Source organism: Camellia sinensis, chromosome 10 (assembly GCF_055761805.1).
Source record: "Camellia sinensis isolate YWXY chromosome 10, ASM5576180v1, whole genome shotgun sequence".
Taxonomy (NCBI): Eukaryota; Viridiplantae; Streptophyta; class Magnoliopsida; order Ericales; family Theaceae; genus Camellia; species Camellia sinensis.
This window is the reverse complement of record NC_138970.1, coordinates 145,173,175-145,189,148: the sequence shown is the minus strand read 5'-3', so window position 1 is coordinate 145,189,148 and position 15,974 is coordinate 145,173,175. Positions and strand designations below refer to the sequence as shown.

General features: G+C 42.3%; 1 pseudogene across 1 annotated transcript in view; it reads right to left on the bottom strand.

Annotated features, from left to right (window-relative positions):
- Positions 1 to 269: 269 nt before the first annotated feature.
- LOC114262993 (nuclear poly(A) polymerase 1-like) overlaps positions 270 to 15,974 on the bottom strand; it is a 29,294-nt pseudogene continuing 13,589 nt past the window's right edge. Inside the window, exons 8-12 of the transcript XR_014342697.1 lie at positions 15,182 to 15,295; positions 15,026 to 15,088; positions 14,605 to 14,934; positions 1,109 to 1,275; positions 270 to 1,019 (exon numbers count right to left, since the gene is read on the bottom strand). The product of XR_014342697.1 is annotated as a nuclear poly(A) polymerase 1-like (transcript). The remainder of the gene's footprint in view (positions 1,020 to 1,108; positions 1,276 to 14,604; positions 14,935 to 15,025; positions 15,089 to 15,181; positions 15,296 to 15,974) is intronic.

Genomic DNA, 15,974 nt, shown 5'->3' with positions numbered 1-15,974 from the left:
TCATCACATTGATTTTCAATCAATCTTCCTCTAAAAGGTTTCCCCGATCGTGTAGACAAGTTTGAATCCTTGCTCTGATATCAAAATTGATGCAAGACAGCACTGTAAGAGCTGTTCTGGGCGGTGAAAGTACCCGTGAACATTGTTTAGGCTGTTTAAAGTGTAGAAAATAAAAGAGGGAAAGAAAGAGAAGAAGAAGATAAGTCTAGGAATCACTCCTACAACTCCTTAGGCATCACACTTAGGGTTTGATTGCATCACACAATCCATAAAGAAGCTTTAAAAGCTCTAAATTCTCTGAAATATCAAGTCTATATAATTAAAAGCATTACATGGCTTTATATAGAACTAAGAGACTTCCTAAACCAATTAGAACCAAAAAAGGAAACTAGTATAATAGTTTGGACTTCCAAAACTAATTTAAGACTAAATAAGGAACATAAATAAAATCTAATAACTTGACCCACAAGACGACCCATGAGCAATCCGTATAACCTATGTCTACAAATTATGAAATTACCGAAATACCCTAAACTAAAATAATAATAATAAAACATGACTCATAAGCCTAAAACATAACTAGGCACGGTCCCAAATAAGGTGTTCATCATCCAATGCATGCCAAATCAAAGCTTAGGCCTTAGAGGCATCTCTTCCTCGTCTCTTGTACACCTTAAGAGGCTGCTGCCACTTGCCTCCATGCTTTGTTTTTGCAGTAGAAAGAGTCTCTCCAGCTACTTTTGTAAGTTGGAGTGGCCGAATACAAAAGGAGGAATGTTCTTACGTCTTACATGGCATACATGGATCCACATTCCAGGACTCCAGGAGATGTACATTAACACACAGCGCTTAAATTCCTCCAGAGTCAACCTCAAATCGAATTGTTCACCTTCCTGAGCATTAGTGCTTGCCTTCCGCCGCAGACCCATGAAATAACAATAATGAAACGGTCTGGATTTATCAGAAAATTCACCAGGGTGTGGGTGGCACTGAAGCATGCTTTTTGGGTCCCTCTCAATCTGAATTAATTGAATGCCAACATGAGCATAGAGCTTCAAGAAAATTTTAGTGCTGATGACAAAATAAGAAAAGAGAAAGATGGTGTCACCTTCAGAGTAAGCTGGCGAATCCGAGACCCAACCCAGCCTTTCCATTTCCTCAAGTCATCATCATTCTTAGCTGCTATATATCTATCTGCAAATAATTTCCGTATACTTCAAAAAATGGGAAAGGCTCAAACAGGGTCATCCATCCAGCCTTGTTCTTCTCCATCGACTGCAAGAATACATAAAATTATAGAAAAAAAATTACATAGCACAAATAAATAATAATCAGTCATAAAGAGAGAGAGAACAGTTATAGAGCTAGCTCACAGCAGAATGAAAAGAGTTTCAAAGCACTAAGTTGAGTAGTCAAAATCTCAATTGACATCAATCATGGCCTCAAAAGGGAATAACACTTTCAGAAGAAGACTTGGGTCAAATGTGGAAGTGAACAAAACTAAGATTCTTAACCCAATGAGGATAGCAGTTAACTTCAAGGCCGTGAATAATATGTTTCGTCCCATGACAAAACCCTTTCCAAAATGGAGAAACCCCAGCAACAGTAGATGCTCAAATGTTTTCCATACCACTAGTTCTAATGATTGTTGATGAAATTTTTCATCAATATACATGTTTAGTGTTATTTATATCTGTTAATGTATAATGTAATGTATAATGTATATAGTATAATATATTATAGGACAAAGAAAGCATAGGATTCTCTTCTTCTTTTGGTTGTAAAGACCAAACACCACTCAGCAGTTAACTTCAAGGCCGTGAATAATATGTTTCGTCCCATGACAAAACCCTTTCCAAAATGGAGAAACCCCAGCAACAGTAGATGCTCAAATGTTTTCCATACCACTAGTTCTAATGATTGTTGATGAAATTTTTCATCAATATACATGTTTAGTGTTATTTATATCTGTTAATGTATAATGTAATGTATAATGTATATAGTATAATATATTATAGGACAAAGAAAGCATAGGATTCTCTTCTTCTTTTGGTTGTAAAGACCAAACACCACTCACACACTTTCATTATTATGTCTTCTCCTTTCGGTGCTTTCTCTATAAATCAGCATCACTCTTGTAACCAACAGATATAGAAATTACAACATTCATTCAGATATCTTACATATCTCACATGGTATCAGAGCACAAGTGTTTTGCCTAGTCTCTTCTTCCGCTGCACTACATTTTTTTTTCTCTTCGCAGATTGCTGTGTCTCTCGTCTGCATCACATTTTGACAGATTGTTGAATATCTCCACCTTATCTGCCTTCCATATTGGACCACACCAGTCCCTTCGTCTCCTCACGACGAATCCAACGCCACCAAATTCATCACCAGCCGACGTTCCATGCGCCTCCACGCGCCGCCCGAACTTAAGGCCACGCGCTGCTTCGTTCTCAGACGCACTCTGCGCGCCTCTGTAGACACCCTATTTTTGACCGACCTTAAGACTCAGACGTCACCAGTTGAGCGCTTGGTGATGTTGCATATTGTGCTCGTTCAGAAGTTTCAGAGTCTTGGCTGCGAGCCTTGCCTCCAGACTTCCGGACTCTTTTGTGCTTTGCCTCGATTTGCGAACCAGGCTCGGTTTTCTCTTTTTCTCTTCGCGAAGGGAGGGAGAGGTCTCATAGATCATCTCTCAGTGGCCGTAGGCTACGTTTTGTGGTCGTAGGCCATTTTGCCCGTTTGGAGTCCGGTTTCCGATTTTTCAGAGCCATTGGCCGTGTGCCTCGGTTCGGGACCGCTTAACCACCTCCATTTGCTTCGGTTTTTGGCATACTTCCTATTTGCTCCCTTTTGAGGGACACTGTGGCCCGGGAAACCGACTTCGTGGTCAAACATCACTCCCGGTGCCTAACAGTCAGTTTTTGGGACCTCGAATTGCGCGTTTCGGCCCCCGAACCTTCGTTTTGCATTGGTTTTGGTTCATTTTTGGCAGGGACCTCTGTTTCATTGGTAGGAAGGCTGTAGAAGGGTGGGAGGCTAGTAATTGTTCTGTTAGCCAACTTTATCCCTTCATCGCCCTCCGTTGCCCGATTTTCCTCACTTCAAAGCCAATGTTGAACACCCTTGGGCCATTTTCTTGAACCCTAAACCCCATATTTGTGATGTACACATCTGGGAGGCCACCAATATTTGGTGGCCGGTCAGTAATTGTTGTTGACCCTTTTGAACCCCTTTGAAAAGTGGGTTGTTCTCTCTCCTGGTTCACTTTTTCCAGTGTTTAACCACAGGGTTGTGTTGTGCACACATCAGAGGCTCTCTATTTGTGGTGGCCGGCCATTAATCACACTTGACCCTTTTGACCCTTGGCCGGTCGGCCATGGGAAGTAGCCGGCCGGCCACCTGCAACCTGGATAACTGGCCGGCTAGAACCCTTGCATCATCTACAGTGCAGATATGCATCTGTTTTCCCCCCAGATTCTGTATCCGGGGGACTGCATTTTGGGGGGAAACTTAATGGTTTTCCCTCCATTTTTCCCCCCCTTTTTCCCCCTCTTTGGCCTATATATCAGCAGCTCCAGCTGCTGGTTTAGGGTTACAAAAAATCCCCCCTAAGCTCCATTGTGGTACCTCTCTTTCTCCCTCTCTTCCAAGCTCCAATCCTTCAAGTCCTATACCCCTTTTCACACCATCACCTAGCACCACCCTTCCATCCTTCATTCCAGCAGTTGGGGGTGATTCTTCAAGGCCTAGGAGTGCTGCAAATCAAGCCAAAAGAGCTGCCAAAGACAAGTCTTCAAGGGTAAGCTCCATTTCCTCCTTTTGGTCCATATTTTGTTCAATACATAAGTCATATTTTCTTGCTGTTTTGGGCTCCGACCCTAACTGAAGTTAAGCTTATTTTGATCCATTTTTCATGTTTCATTAAGGGCCTCTCACTGTTTGAGGCCTCCTTGGTGCACTTACTTCATTATCCCTCTTGTATGCTATTTTCTTGTGTAATATTTTTGACCTGTGTATAAACTGTTTTGAGCTCTGTCATGAACTGAAAAGTGGCTTATTTTGAGCCCTTCTTCAACATTGTTGAAAGGCTCATTGCTGTTTGCGGCTTCTATCTTCCACTTGCCTTTATATCTCTATTTTGGCTCCATTTTTGCATGATTTGTTAGCCTCATTTGCTTCTGTTTTTGGGCTCTGCCCCGAACTTCAAATGACCTTATTTTGACCCCATATTCATGTTTCATTAAGGGTCTTTCATGGTTTGAGGCATCCTTTATACACTTTGTGTTATATCTCTCTTTTTGGCTTTATTTTGTGTAGTATTTTAGGCTTGCATGCATACTGTTTTGGGTCCGGCCATCAACTGTAAAATGCATTTTTTCTGGTCCCTCTTCAACATTGTTGAAGGGCCCCTTTGTGTTTAATGCCAGCAACCACCACTTGCTTCTTTGGCCATCTTTTGGCCCATTTCTTGCATGAGAGTTTAGCCATACCTGTGCTGGTTTTTGGGGTTTATTATAAACTGTAAAAGATCATGTTTTGGGTCCCTCTTCAACTTTGTTGAAGGACCCTAATCTGTTTGGGGTCAGAATCTGTGAGTTGCTTCTTTATCTCACATTTAGGGCCATTTTTGCATGCTAGTTTTGCCCAATTTATGTTTGCTGTTTGGTCTTGCTTAAAACTGTGAACATGCTTATTTTGGGACTGCCTTGAATCTGTCTTCACATGTCATAAGCAAATAATGCATGCTTGATGTAGCTACAAGCCATTTCATGTGCTTAATCTTGCATTTCGAGACCATTTCATGCATCGGGGGCTATATTGTCATGATTCGGGACTGTTTTGGGTTATATTTTAGCTCTGAAATTTTCATGCTCGTATGCCATATTTCATGCTTTGCCATGTCTTGTTAGAGTGGCATTTTGTGCCTTAGGTACGGTCCACGGTTTGCGTGCATGTGTGCACGTATTCCGAGTTGTCTCTTTTTCATCTGATGGCCTCCTATGTGAGTGTGGCTGAGGTCCACTCATGTTGGTGTAAGCCCATACTGCATTGTGTATGCCATCTCATTTCATAGCATTGTGTATGCTAAGCCGTATGTTAGCGCATTGTGTATGCCATGTTACCTCGTGCATCGTGTATGCCATTTCATAGCATTGTGCATGCTAGGTTGTATATTAGTTGCATTCATGCATGTCATGCATATTGCATTGTGTGTGGGATAGGAGTTAGCCCGAGCACGGGAAACGAGGTGCGTTTCGTACTCCGAGTGACAGAACGTGTCTCAAATTCCCTAGTCACCGACACTCCGGATTATCCATGATGGAGTTAGGTTTTTGTTTTGATTTCATGCGCATTCATTCCATATTGAGTTGTGCAATTCGACTCCTCGGCCATCATGCATCGATATGCGTGATTGGTGGCATGAGGATCGAGGCATGCATACATCTGTGAAAATACATTGCTATGCCCCTTTCCTGCTCTCTGTTGCAGCAAATCAAGAATTGGCGACCTTCCAGAGCTTGGCGCGCTTTCCAAGAAAAATTACAAAACAGAGGCTAATCGGGGCATCCGAGTGGATTTCCGCGCAAGCCAGCCCAGACATGCATCATTCATCAGAGTCAAGGCAGTCCCTGGCTTGCATGCCAGTTTATAGCTTTCTTAGCTAATTTGTAAATTAATTAGGAATTTGTTTATATTCGGACTGTATTATTTGGACTGTATTATTTGGACTGTACTATTTATTCGGACCCTCTGCGCGAGGACACAACTGTAATGAGTGTGCGTGTGTGTGTTGTATGCCTTCCAACCCCACGTCTTTCTCCCTTTTATTTATCCGCTTATGATGGTTAGATTAGGGCATATTTCAATTAGCATACAGTATGACAGCATGTTTGCATCATTCATCTGTTTTGCATGCACCGGGCTCGGCGCATCATACTAACTGCATTTGTATTTCAATTTTCAAGTTGAATACATGTTAGCTGTAGCATTTCATATGCCATGTTTAGAATAGCCGAGCCTACTATAGTTGCACTTTTGCATGTGTTGCATTAGGCACTTTTATATAATTAGGATCATGCATGGATTTCTAATTAGCTTCTTTTTTAGCTTGAAGTACTCGGTGAGTTTTATGCTTTAGCATCCTTGCATGCGTGTGAGTGACTGCCATGAATAGCATGCTTACCATAAGGCTATGTGCTTATGTGATATAAACTGCCTGAATGCCTGTGGGTGAAGGTTGGGTTATCTGAATTGGAACAATTCATCACTGTGTGTTTTAAGCCCACTAGATAGTGGCAAAACCATCTTTTCTAAGCCCACCCGAGGGTGGCAAAATCTGCAGTTTAAGCCTACTTGCGATTAGCAAACCACCTTTCAAAAACAAACATGAAGTGTTTTGTCCCAATTCAGACGACCCAGTCTATACTTGTATGCTGTGCGCATCACATAGTAACCTAGGCTAATAACCGGAATAAGAGCACATAAAGTTTTCAAAACTAGATATCATGGTTAGTAGAGGCCGATCTTTGATCGGGCGAGCGGGGGTGCTCACGAAGTGACCTTCCCTAATCGTACCCAAGTTCCCGAGCCGAGGCAACTTTGGTGATGACGGACACGTGGCCTTAGGCAAACGAGTCAGGGTTTCCTAAATTTTCCAAAATAAAATATTTAGGTGGCGACTCTGTATCTGACAAAGCAGTCCATGTTTGGCACTTCTTTCTAAAAATCTGTTTTTTTCTCAAAACGATTTGCCGGATTTGGACTCTTTGGTTCAGATTAAGAACCGTGACATTTGAGAGTCCTGAGCTGTAGTGACCCCAAATGAACAGAACGGGAGCTCGACCCTCCCGGGGCGTTCGGGGACGTCTACAGCCTCTTACGCGCCTCTTACACTGTCCCGTGCTACTGTGCGCCGCGGCCTCCTCTGCTAACGTGAGCCGCGTGTTTCTGACGTCAACCGGCGTCAGCCTAACTGCTTTCGTGCGCCGACTGCTGTCCTCTGCTATTGTGCGCCGCGCACTTCTCTGCTAACGTGCGCCGCGCCTGTGACATCATCACTGTCGCCTGTGACATCATCCTGTTTGACCGGATTTGTTGACCAGACCACTCCACTCACTTTGACAAGCCACTTTAGTATTTTTCTGGTCCTATTTTTTGGTCAGTTCACTCCTTTCCCACTGATTTCGACCCTCTGAATTCACTGGTACCCTCGGATTTTTTAAATTCTACCTCGAAAGTCCGATTTTTCCCTCATGGATCGCCTCGACTCCTCTCACCACCCTATTTCTGTTGTTCTTGATGGGACTAACTATGTCTTATGGGCACAAGCTATGTCTGGGTTCCTCAAAGGAAAGAAACTTTGGCGCATCATCACTGGGGATGTGTGCAAACCCCTCCCCGCAACCACGGAATCCGCTGCCACCACGGACTCTGCTACCAAATATGTCGACCATCTAGAGGATTGGGATAGTAAAAACTATCAGATCATTACCTGGTTTCGCAATACTTCTATTACATCTATCAGCCTTCAGTTTGGTCGGTTCCAACTTGACTCTGCTTCCTCTCCAGCCAAGGCCATCTGGGATTTTTTACAGGAACGCTATCAGACTACTGGCCTTGCTCACCAATATCAGCTTCTGAGTCATCTTCACCGTATGCGCCAAGAAACAACTCAGACCATTAATGATTTCCTCTCCCAAATGTATTATGTTTGGGATCAGCTCGCTCTTTCTGAACCTCCATGGGATTGTACTAAGGATGCTGCCTTGTTTACTACTTACCGTGACCAACATCGTTTGGTTCAGTTTCTCATGGCTCTTACTTCCCGTTTTGAGCCAGTACGCGCATCTCTCATTCATCGCACTCCTTTACCCACTCTTGAGCAAGCAATTTCTGAACTCCTGTCAGAGGAAACCCGGTTTGGTACTCTCCATCCGCACCCTGTGGACTCTGTTCTTGCTACTCCCCAGACTCGGAGTTCTCCTTCCCCACCTTCACCACAGAAGTCAATTTTCTGCAACTATTGTCAAAATCGCAGTCTTCCGTCGACTCATCTTCTGGTTAATTGTCCTGTTCGCCTCTGTCGATTTTGCAACAAGACTGGTCCTGGTCATCTCCAGCAAGATTGCTTCCGCAATCCCACCCGTGCTTCTCGCAATGGTCCTTCCCCCGGGCATTTTTCCCGCAGCACCTCACATCGTTCTGGGACTCCATTTAAACCAATCCCTTCTCAACGCACTGCTACTGCTGCCTCAGAGGATTTACCTTCCCCTATCCCTATAGATCCTTCCACTCCAGTCTTCTCTCAAACAGATGTCGAAGCCATGTTTCAACATTTTTGGCAGAAATCCGGTACCCCTCCCTCTACTGCTTTGTCTGTCACCGCAGGTAACACTTCCTGGTACTTTGACTCCGCTTGTTGTAATCACATGACCTTTGATTCTACTATTTTTACTCTTCTCTCTTTTACTCCTCATGTTCCTTCTATCCATACTGCTGATGGGTCTCTTCTGTTTGTAAGTCATGTTGGTTCTGTTTCCACCTCTCACTTATCTTTATCCCATGTATATCTTATGCCTGCTCTCACTTTAAATCTTATCTCCATTAGTCAATTATGTGAGCATGGTCTAACTGTTACCTTTTCCCATACTGGTTGTTTGGTGCAGGACCCTCGGACGGGGCAAACTCTTGGGATAGGCCGTAAGCATGGACGCCTCTACGAACTTATCCATCTTCATGTTCCGGATTCCTCTCAGATCACAGCTCCTACCACTGCTATCCTTGCTCCTCGTTTATCTCCTTTTCAGCTTTGGCACTGTCGTTTAGGCCATCTTTCTGCTGGTCGTTTAAAAACTTTAATTTCTAGTGGTCATTTAGGTCCTGTAAGTTCTGATGCTTTAGATTGTGTGTCCTGTCAACTTGCTAAACAACCTGTTTTGTCGTTTAATAAAAGTGACTCTGTTTCTCTTGCACCATTTGATCTCATCCATTCTGATATTTGGGGACCCTCTCCTACTCCCACTATGGGCGGAGCCCGCTATTTTGTTGTTTTTATCGATGATTTTTCCCATTTTACATGGTTGTTCCTTATGAAAAATCGCTCTGAGCTCAAACAACTTTATTACAATTCTGCTGCCATGGTTAACACACAATTTTCTAAAACTATTAAGCTTTTTCGCCCCGACAATGCCATGGAATATAAAGATTTTGACTTTCTTTCCTTCCTTCAGAGTTATGGTACTCAACCTCATCGTTCATGTCCCGGTACGTCTCAACAAAATGGACGTGCTGAACGGAAACATCGGCATATTCTCGACACTACTCGTGCTCTTCTTCTATCTTCCTCTTGTCCGGAACATTTTTGGGGAGAGGCAGCTCTCACTGCTGCTTACACTATCAATTGTATCCCTACACCTGTCATTCATAATCACACTCCTTATGAGCGTCTGCATGGCACCCGTCCCCCTTACACCAACCTTAGGGTCTTTGGCTCTGCCTGTTTTGTTCTTCTCCAACCTCATGAACGTACCAAACTTGAACCTCGTTCCCGCCTTTGTTGCTTCTTGGGCTATGGTATTGAACATAAAGGGTATCGTTGTTGGGATCCTCTCTCCCAACGACTTCGTATCTCTCGTCATGTGGTCTTTTGGGAACACAAAATGTTTTCCTCTCTCTCTCTCTCTTCCGTTTGTCCGTTCCCTCACCCTCTCTGTTTTTTACTGATCCTTCCACCGATCTGTTTTCTGATGATCTTACTCCACCACCCCTGCCAGCCTCTCTCGAGTTTTCTGATTCGCTTACTCCACCGCCCCTGCCAGCTTCTCTCGAGATCGCCTTGCCTCCTGGTCTGTCCCATGCCCCTGCTCCCTCTGATGGTCCTGCTCTTGCTCCCTCGGGCTCCTCCCCTCCTGTTGAGTCTCTTCCTCTGGCTCCTCCTCCCTCTGCTCGACCACGCCGGGTAACCCAACCTTCTACTCGTCTTCGTGACTTTATTGTTGGTTCTACTGCTTTTTCTACTTATGAACTGACCTCCTATCGTGAGGCTCGCTCTAATCCTCTTTGGCAGCAAGCTATCATACTTGGGATATTGTTGATCTTCCTCCTGGCAAGTCTGCCATTGGCTGCAAATGGGTATACAAAATCAAGACTTGTTCTGATGGATCTATTGAGCACTACAAAGCCCGCCTTGTTGCCAAAGGCTTTAACCAAGAATATGGTATTGACTATGAAGAGACCTTTGCTCCTGTTGCTCGTCTCACCTCTGTTCGCAGCTTGATTGTTGTTGCTACCTCCCGACAATGGGATCTTTATCAACTGGACGTAACCAATGCTTTTCTTAATGGTGTTCTTCTCGAGGAGGTCTACATGCAACCTCTCCCTGGGTCTACTTGTCCACCTCATAAAGTCTGCAAACTTCAGCGTGCCTTATACGGTCTCAAACAAGCTCCACGCGCTTGGTTTGCCAAGTTCAGCTCTACTATTCATGAATGTGGTTTCACCTCCAGCTCTTATGATACTGCTCTTTTTATCCAGAAAACCGCTCAAGGGACCACCTTGCTTTTGCTTTATGTAGATGACATGATTATCACCGGTGATGATATCGATGGTATTCTTCACCTTAAACAGTTTCTTAGCCATCATTTCGAGATGAAAGACCTTGGTCCTCTCAGCTATTTCTTAGGTCTTGAAATATTTCATGATTCTACGGGTTCTTTTCTCTCTCAGGCTAAGTATACCTCTGATCTTCTCACCCGTGCTGGTCTTACGGATTGCAAGACTGCCTCCACTCCCCTCGAGCCTCTGAGTCGTCTTACACCTCTTGATGGCACTCTTCTCTCTAATGCTACCCTATATCGTCAGCTGGTTGGCAGTCTTGTCTATCTCACTGTTACTCGTCCTGATATTTCCTATGCCGTTCATATTGTCAGCCAGTTTATGTCGGCTCCTCGTACCCCTCATTATGCTGCCTTAATTCGTATCCTTCGGTATCTCAAAGGCACCATGTTTCATGGTCTTCATTATTCCGCCCGCTCCTCTCTCCAGCTTCTTGCTTTTTCCGATGCTGATTGGGCTGGAGATCCTACTGACCGCCGCTCTACTACTGGATTCTGCTTTTTTCTGGGTGATTCTCTTATTTCTTGGCGCAGCAAGAAACAATCTCTTACTGCTCGTTCCAGTACCGAGGCCGAATACCGTGCTCTTGCTGATACTACTCAGGAGCTTCTCTGGCTTCGTTGGCTTCTTGCTGATCTGGGTGTTACCTCATCTGGTGCTACTGACCTCTTTTGTGACAATCACAGTGCTCTTCAAATTGTTCACAATGATGTTTTTCATGATCGCACCAAGCACATTGAGATTGACTGTCATTTTATTCGTCAACACGTTACTCGTGGTACTGTCCATCTCCATCCGATCTCTTCTGTTGATCAACCTGCTGATATCTTCACCAAAGCTCATTCTCCTGGCCGCTTCGTTGAACTTGTCTCCAAACTCCAGTTGGTCAATGTTTTTCCACCTTGAGTTTGAGGGGGGCTGTTAATGTATAATGTAATGTATAATGTATATAGTATAATATATTATAAGACAAAGAAAGCATAGGATTCTCTTCTTCTTTCGGTTGTAAAGACCAAACACCACTCACACACTTTCATTATTATGTCTTCTCCTTTCGGTGCTTTCTCTATAAATGAGCATCACTCTTGTAACCAACAGATATAGAAATTACAACATTCATTCAGATATCTTACATATCTCACAATATCAAACCACATTCCTACAAAGAAGACACTAGTATTTTCCAATGCATATATATGGGGAGCCTCTAAATGCACACCAAAAACTTGGTTGGACACACCGATTTTTCAAAAAAAAAAAATTTATTTAATACTATTTTACCCCAAAATAAAATTACCAAAAGGGACAAACCCTAACCATAACTCCAGCCAGCCACTCCCTACTCCAGCCAGCCTTCCCCAACTTCCTCGTCACCACCTCCCCCCCCTCCCCTTTTTCTTCTTCACTATGACCCCCTCCCCCACTGCAAAGCCCTAACCCAGCTCGCCACCCTGGCCACGACCCCATAACCCAGCAATCCCTTCCCCCCTTCCAGCCCCTCCCCATCGCAAACCTCCCTCCCCTGCCTTCCTCGCCACGAACCCTAGAACGAGGGTTTTCAGAGACTCAGAGAGACAGGGAGAAGGTGAGGGAACTACAGACAATAGGGAGGGGATGGGGGTGTCAGAAGGCGGTAGGGGAGGTGGCTAGAAGGGGAGGGTGTGGTTGGTAAGTGGGTTGAGGTATGGTTGGGATTATTGGGGTGTTCAAAAAAAAAAAAAAAAACAAAATTCAAATTTGGGGTGGGATGCCTTACGAAATGAGGTGTCCAATGAATTTTTTTGGGTGCATATAGAGGCACCCATATATATGGTCAAATCACATACCAGAATTACACTAATAAGCTTCTTACAAATATTTATATCAAAATGCTAATATATTTAACTTGACTAAATAAAAAATACAAGAAAAAACTACGAAAGGAAATTACAAGACCCCTAGATTATCATAATGTCTCAATATCCAGATCATAGCAAATAGACATATCAGAAATCATTAAACCAACTAACCAAACCAAGCATTTCTAAAAAAAAAACTCCAGTTTTTACGGGCCGGTTTGCATACCAGAAACTATTGGAAGCCTGGGATAATTAGCCCCCAGACATCCAACACAAGGACTATTTATAACTTGTACCACCCTGATCTAGTGTTTGATTGGCACTGCAATAATGGATGGGATAAGTGGGCTCACACGACCTCAACTGTCAAAACATATGCCAAGGTTTATCCCACCATCAGTTTAATCCCTGGGCTAATAATCCGCACACCATCACTACCCACCCCCTCCCTCTCCCCATCCCTTTGTGATCTTAAAGAAGAAACAAGAAGATCCAATACTTTTAAAAATTTATGATTTGGGATTTATAATTGACATAACCCTTGTACAAACAAATTTAGGCCAAAATAGTTCATTTCACCATTGTACATTAATGGAAGAAACAAAAACAAAAGAAAGGAGAAGGGAGAGGGAAGCTAGAAGAATAATTATTGGATTCTGCTGCATGAAAACAGCATTAGACACCCAAACCATTAAGGTCCAGGAATAGATTGATTCCCTACACAACCAATAGACCAACCATATTAACAACAGCACCACTGGTGCAGATAGGAATAAGTTGACACCAGAAATCTCAGCCAAAATTTAATAGCACAAGTGAGAAAAATACCCACTCCATTTTTTTCAATAATGCTAGGATAAGCACATTTATGTACCAAAAATTGTTTACCATCTCATGTGTCACCATCGTATTACTCTAATTGGTCCCTTCACTCATGTCTGTTACCAATGCAGTAGTATGGTAAACAAAATATGGTTAGCAAATGTAGTCATCATAACATTTTTTTTCCCTCCTGTGTACCCACTTTGCATACCATTAACTAATGGGTGCAAATCCCTACCAGTTAAAATGGTGAGGTACGCAAAGCTGGTATAAGTCAACGCATCATTAAGTCAATTCTAGTTACTCAAAAAAGGTACAAAAAATTCACAAAACATTGCCAATCAATAACTTATGTTTATCTAAATCTGGAGAAAAAATTTTGATAGAGAATAAGATCCCCTCATACTTACACCCTTGTCCACGTGGGTCCTCCCAATTTGACTTCAGATTTAATGCAAAACAGAAAGAAAAAAGAGACGTCTCATCTCTAGGAACATTTTATAGATTTATCCCACAACTGTATAAGACCAACACAAATATTTTATAGATTTATCCCACAACTGTATAAGACCAACATAAACAAGGACCAGACACTAGGTAATTAGAAATTATCCTATGGGTCAAGAAGATCAAGTGTCCATGTGTCCATCCAAAGAGATCATGCCATTTCTCCACCATTTCCTTGTTTCTAGTGCCATGTAATTCTTAGGCCACTGTTATTGGTTGGGCACACCACCAACCTTGAATTCCTGGAAGACGGGATAATTCCTCCTAGGTAACCGATAATATTTCCAAGTAACAAATTAACAAAGCCAACACTAGCCACCAAGCTCTAAAAAACAGCCAATCTGAGGGAGGTATATTCATAGAAACTTCAAGAAGACAAACATTTGGAGAAAAGCCATGCATGAAGCATTTATAAGCTTGCATGTTCAATTAAACAAGTTCCAACAGCAGCCATAGAGAAGCAGGCAATCAAACATAAAAATTCATGTTCACAAGGGCAATAAAACATTAAAATATTGCTTAGAAAACAGAAAGTCAACAGATCTAAGATTCTAAGAAATGGGCAAAAGTAATTAGGACGGAAAAGGACGATATGCCTACCAAGTAGAAAAGTGGTGATAAACATAATCGAAGTCGAAGAATAATGGTTAAATTATAGTAACTTATAGCAGATTGAACATCAAAGGTTGCATAGCTAAAACTGCAGCATTGTTTTTACGAAATAAAGCATAATCAACCAAATTGCCACAAATCATCTAATAATTCACATTGTAAACATCTCCAAAATCAACATAAAACTTAAAATTCACGTAGGTACCTCACAAATTTCATTGCCTCTCTGAAACTCATCCATCATAACACGCAATGTACTTGTCGACACGTTGTAACTAGAGCTCATGCAAGGATATCCAGGCTTTATGATCGGCATCAGATGCTGTCTGTCCCGAAAATTTTTTCTAGGATCCCAAACAGGAAGTCCCAGAGAACCTTCCTGAATAGGACATAGCATGACAGGGTTTGGCCACCTCCACAGATTATAGACCCTGAAGAACCTTGACACCAACATGCTAGGCAGTGCATTTGGGTAAAGCTGGCATATACGAGCAACGAGTAATGCCCCATTAATACCACCAAGAAACCCCATAACCTGGTTGCAACAGAAGCAAATAATTGACATAGTAAATGCGACAACAGCGGTCACAACAGAGAAACATTCAGCATGAAAATAACTTCCTCACATTTGAATAAACACCACGTCTCTTTGCCCAGAATCTCATACATCTCAGCGTAGTACGAAAATTCTGACAAGACAAACAATAAACATAATCAGCAACACATATATAAAAATAAAGTAAGAAAAAGGCAAATTTGTGCACAAATATATTAAATACAACCTGAATATTTGGCACCAAACGCAAAATTTGGTCTGTAACTCAGCATCCATTGAGGCTACGAACTGTCTGTTCATCTACATTCTGTAGTATTGAATCTGGTGAAACATGCAAGTCCTGCAATAGATGAACATGTTTGGAGATGCCTCAACCAAACTTAAAAAGTTTTTACAAGTTGACAGTCAAATTCCACAAGCCATAAAAGTATTAACTGAAGCCTGCCACGCTGCTAAGAATACTAAAGTAGGCTTTTAGTCAGATGATGATAATAAATACACACTTTTCCATAACACAACATATTTTAATAAAGAATGGCATACAAGCAAACAAGGGGGAAGAAAGATACTTCAAAATATTAAAAACTAAAATCAACACTTTCTCTTTTTTCAAGAGTAGGCCCTAAACAAAATGACATTAACGGCCCCATCGGTACAATACAAGTATTTAAGGATTTTGAAGGAAAAATACTCAAGAAAATCACTCACTTACAAGACTCAACAATACGCTTAAAAGTTAGCAACCCTAAAAACGAGAATTATGAAGGTATATATATATGCACAGTGAATACGCAGAAAACATATGTTGGGTGCTCAATTGCCCAGCGGGTTTGCTCACTAGAATTTTTAAAGACTCAAGTAAAAGATTGAGCGCTCAATCATTGAGTGAGACCTACTAGAGAATGAACCCCAAAAAAAATTCATAAAATTAATCAACACTAGCGCTACATCACCTACGGAAATCAACCAACTAGCAACTGCTAAGCAAGCATTGGTCTTTGCTTCTTGTTAAAAATACC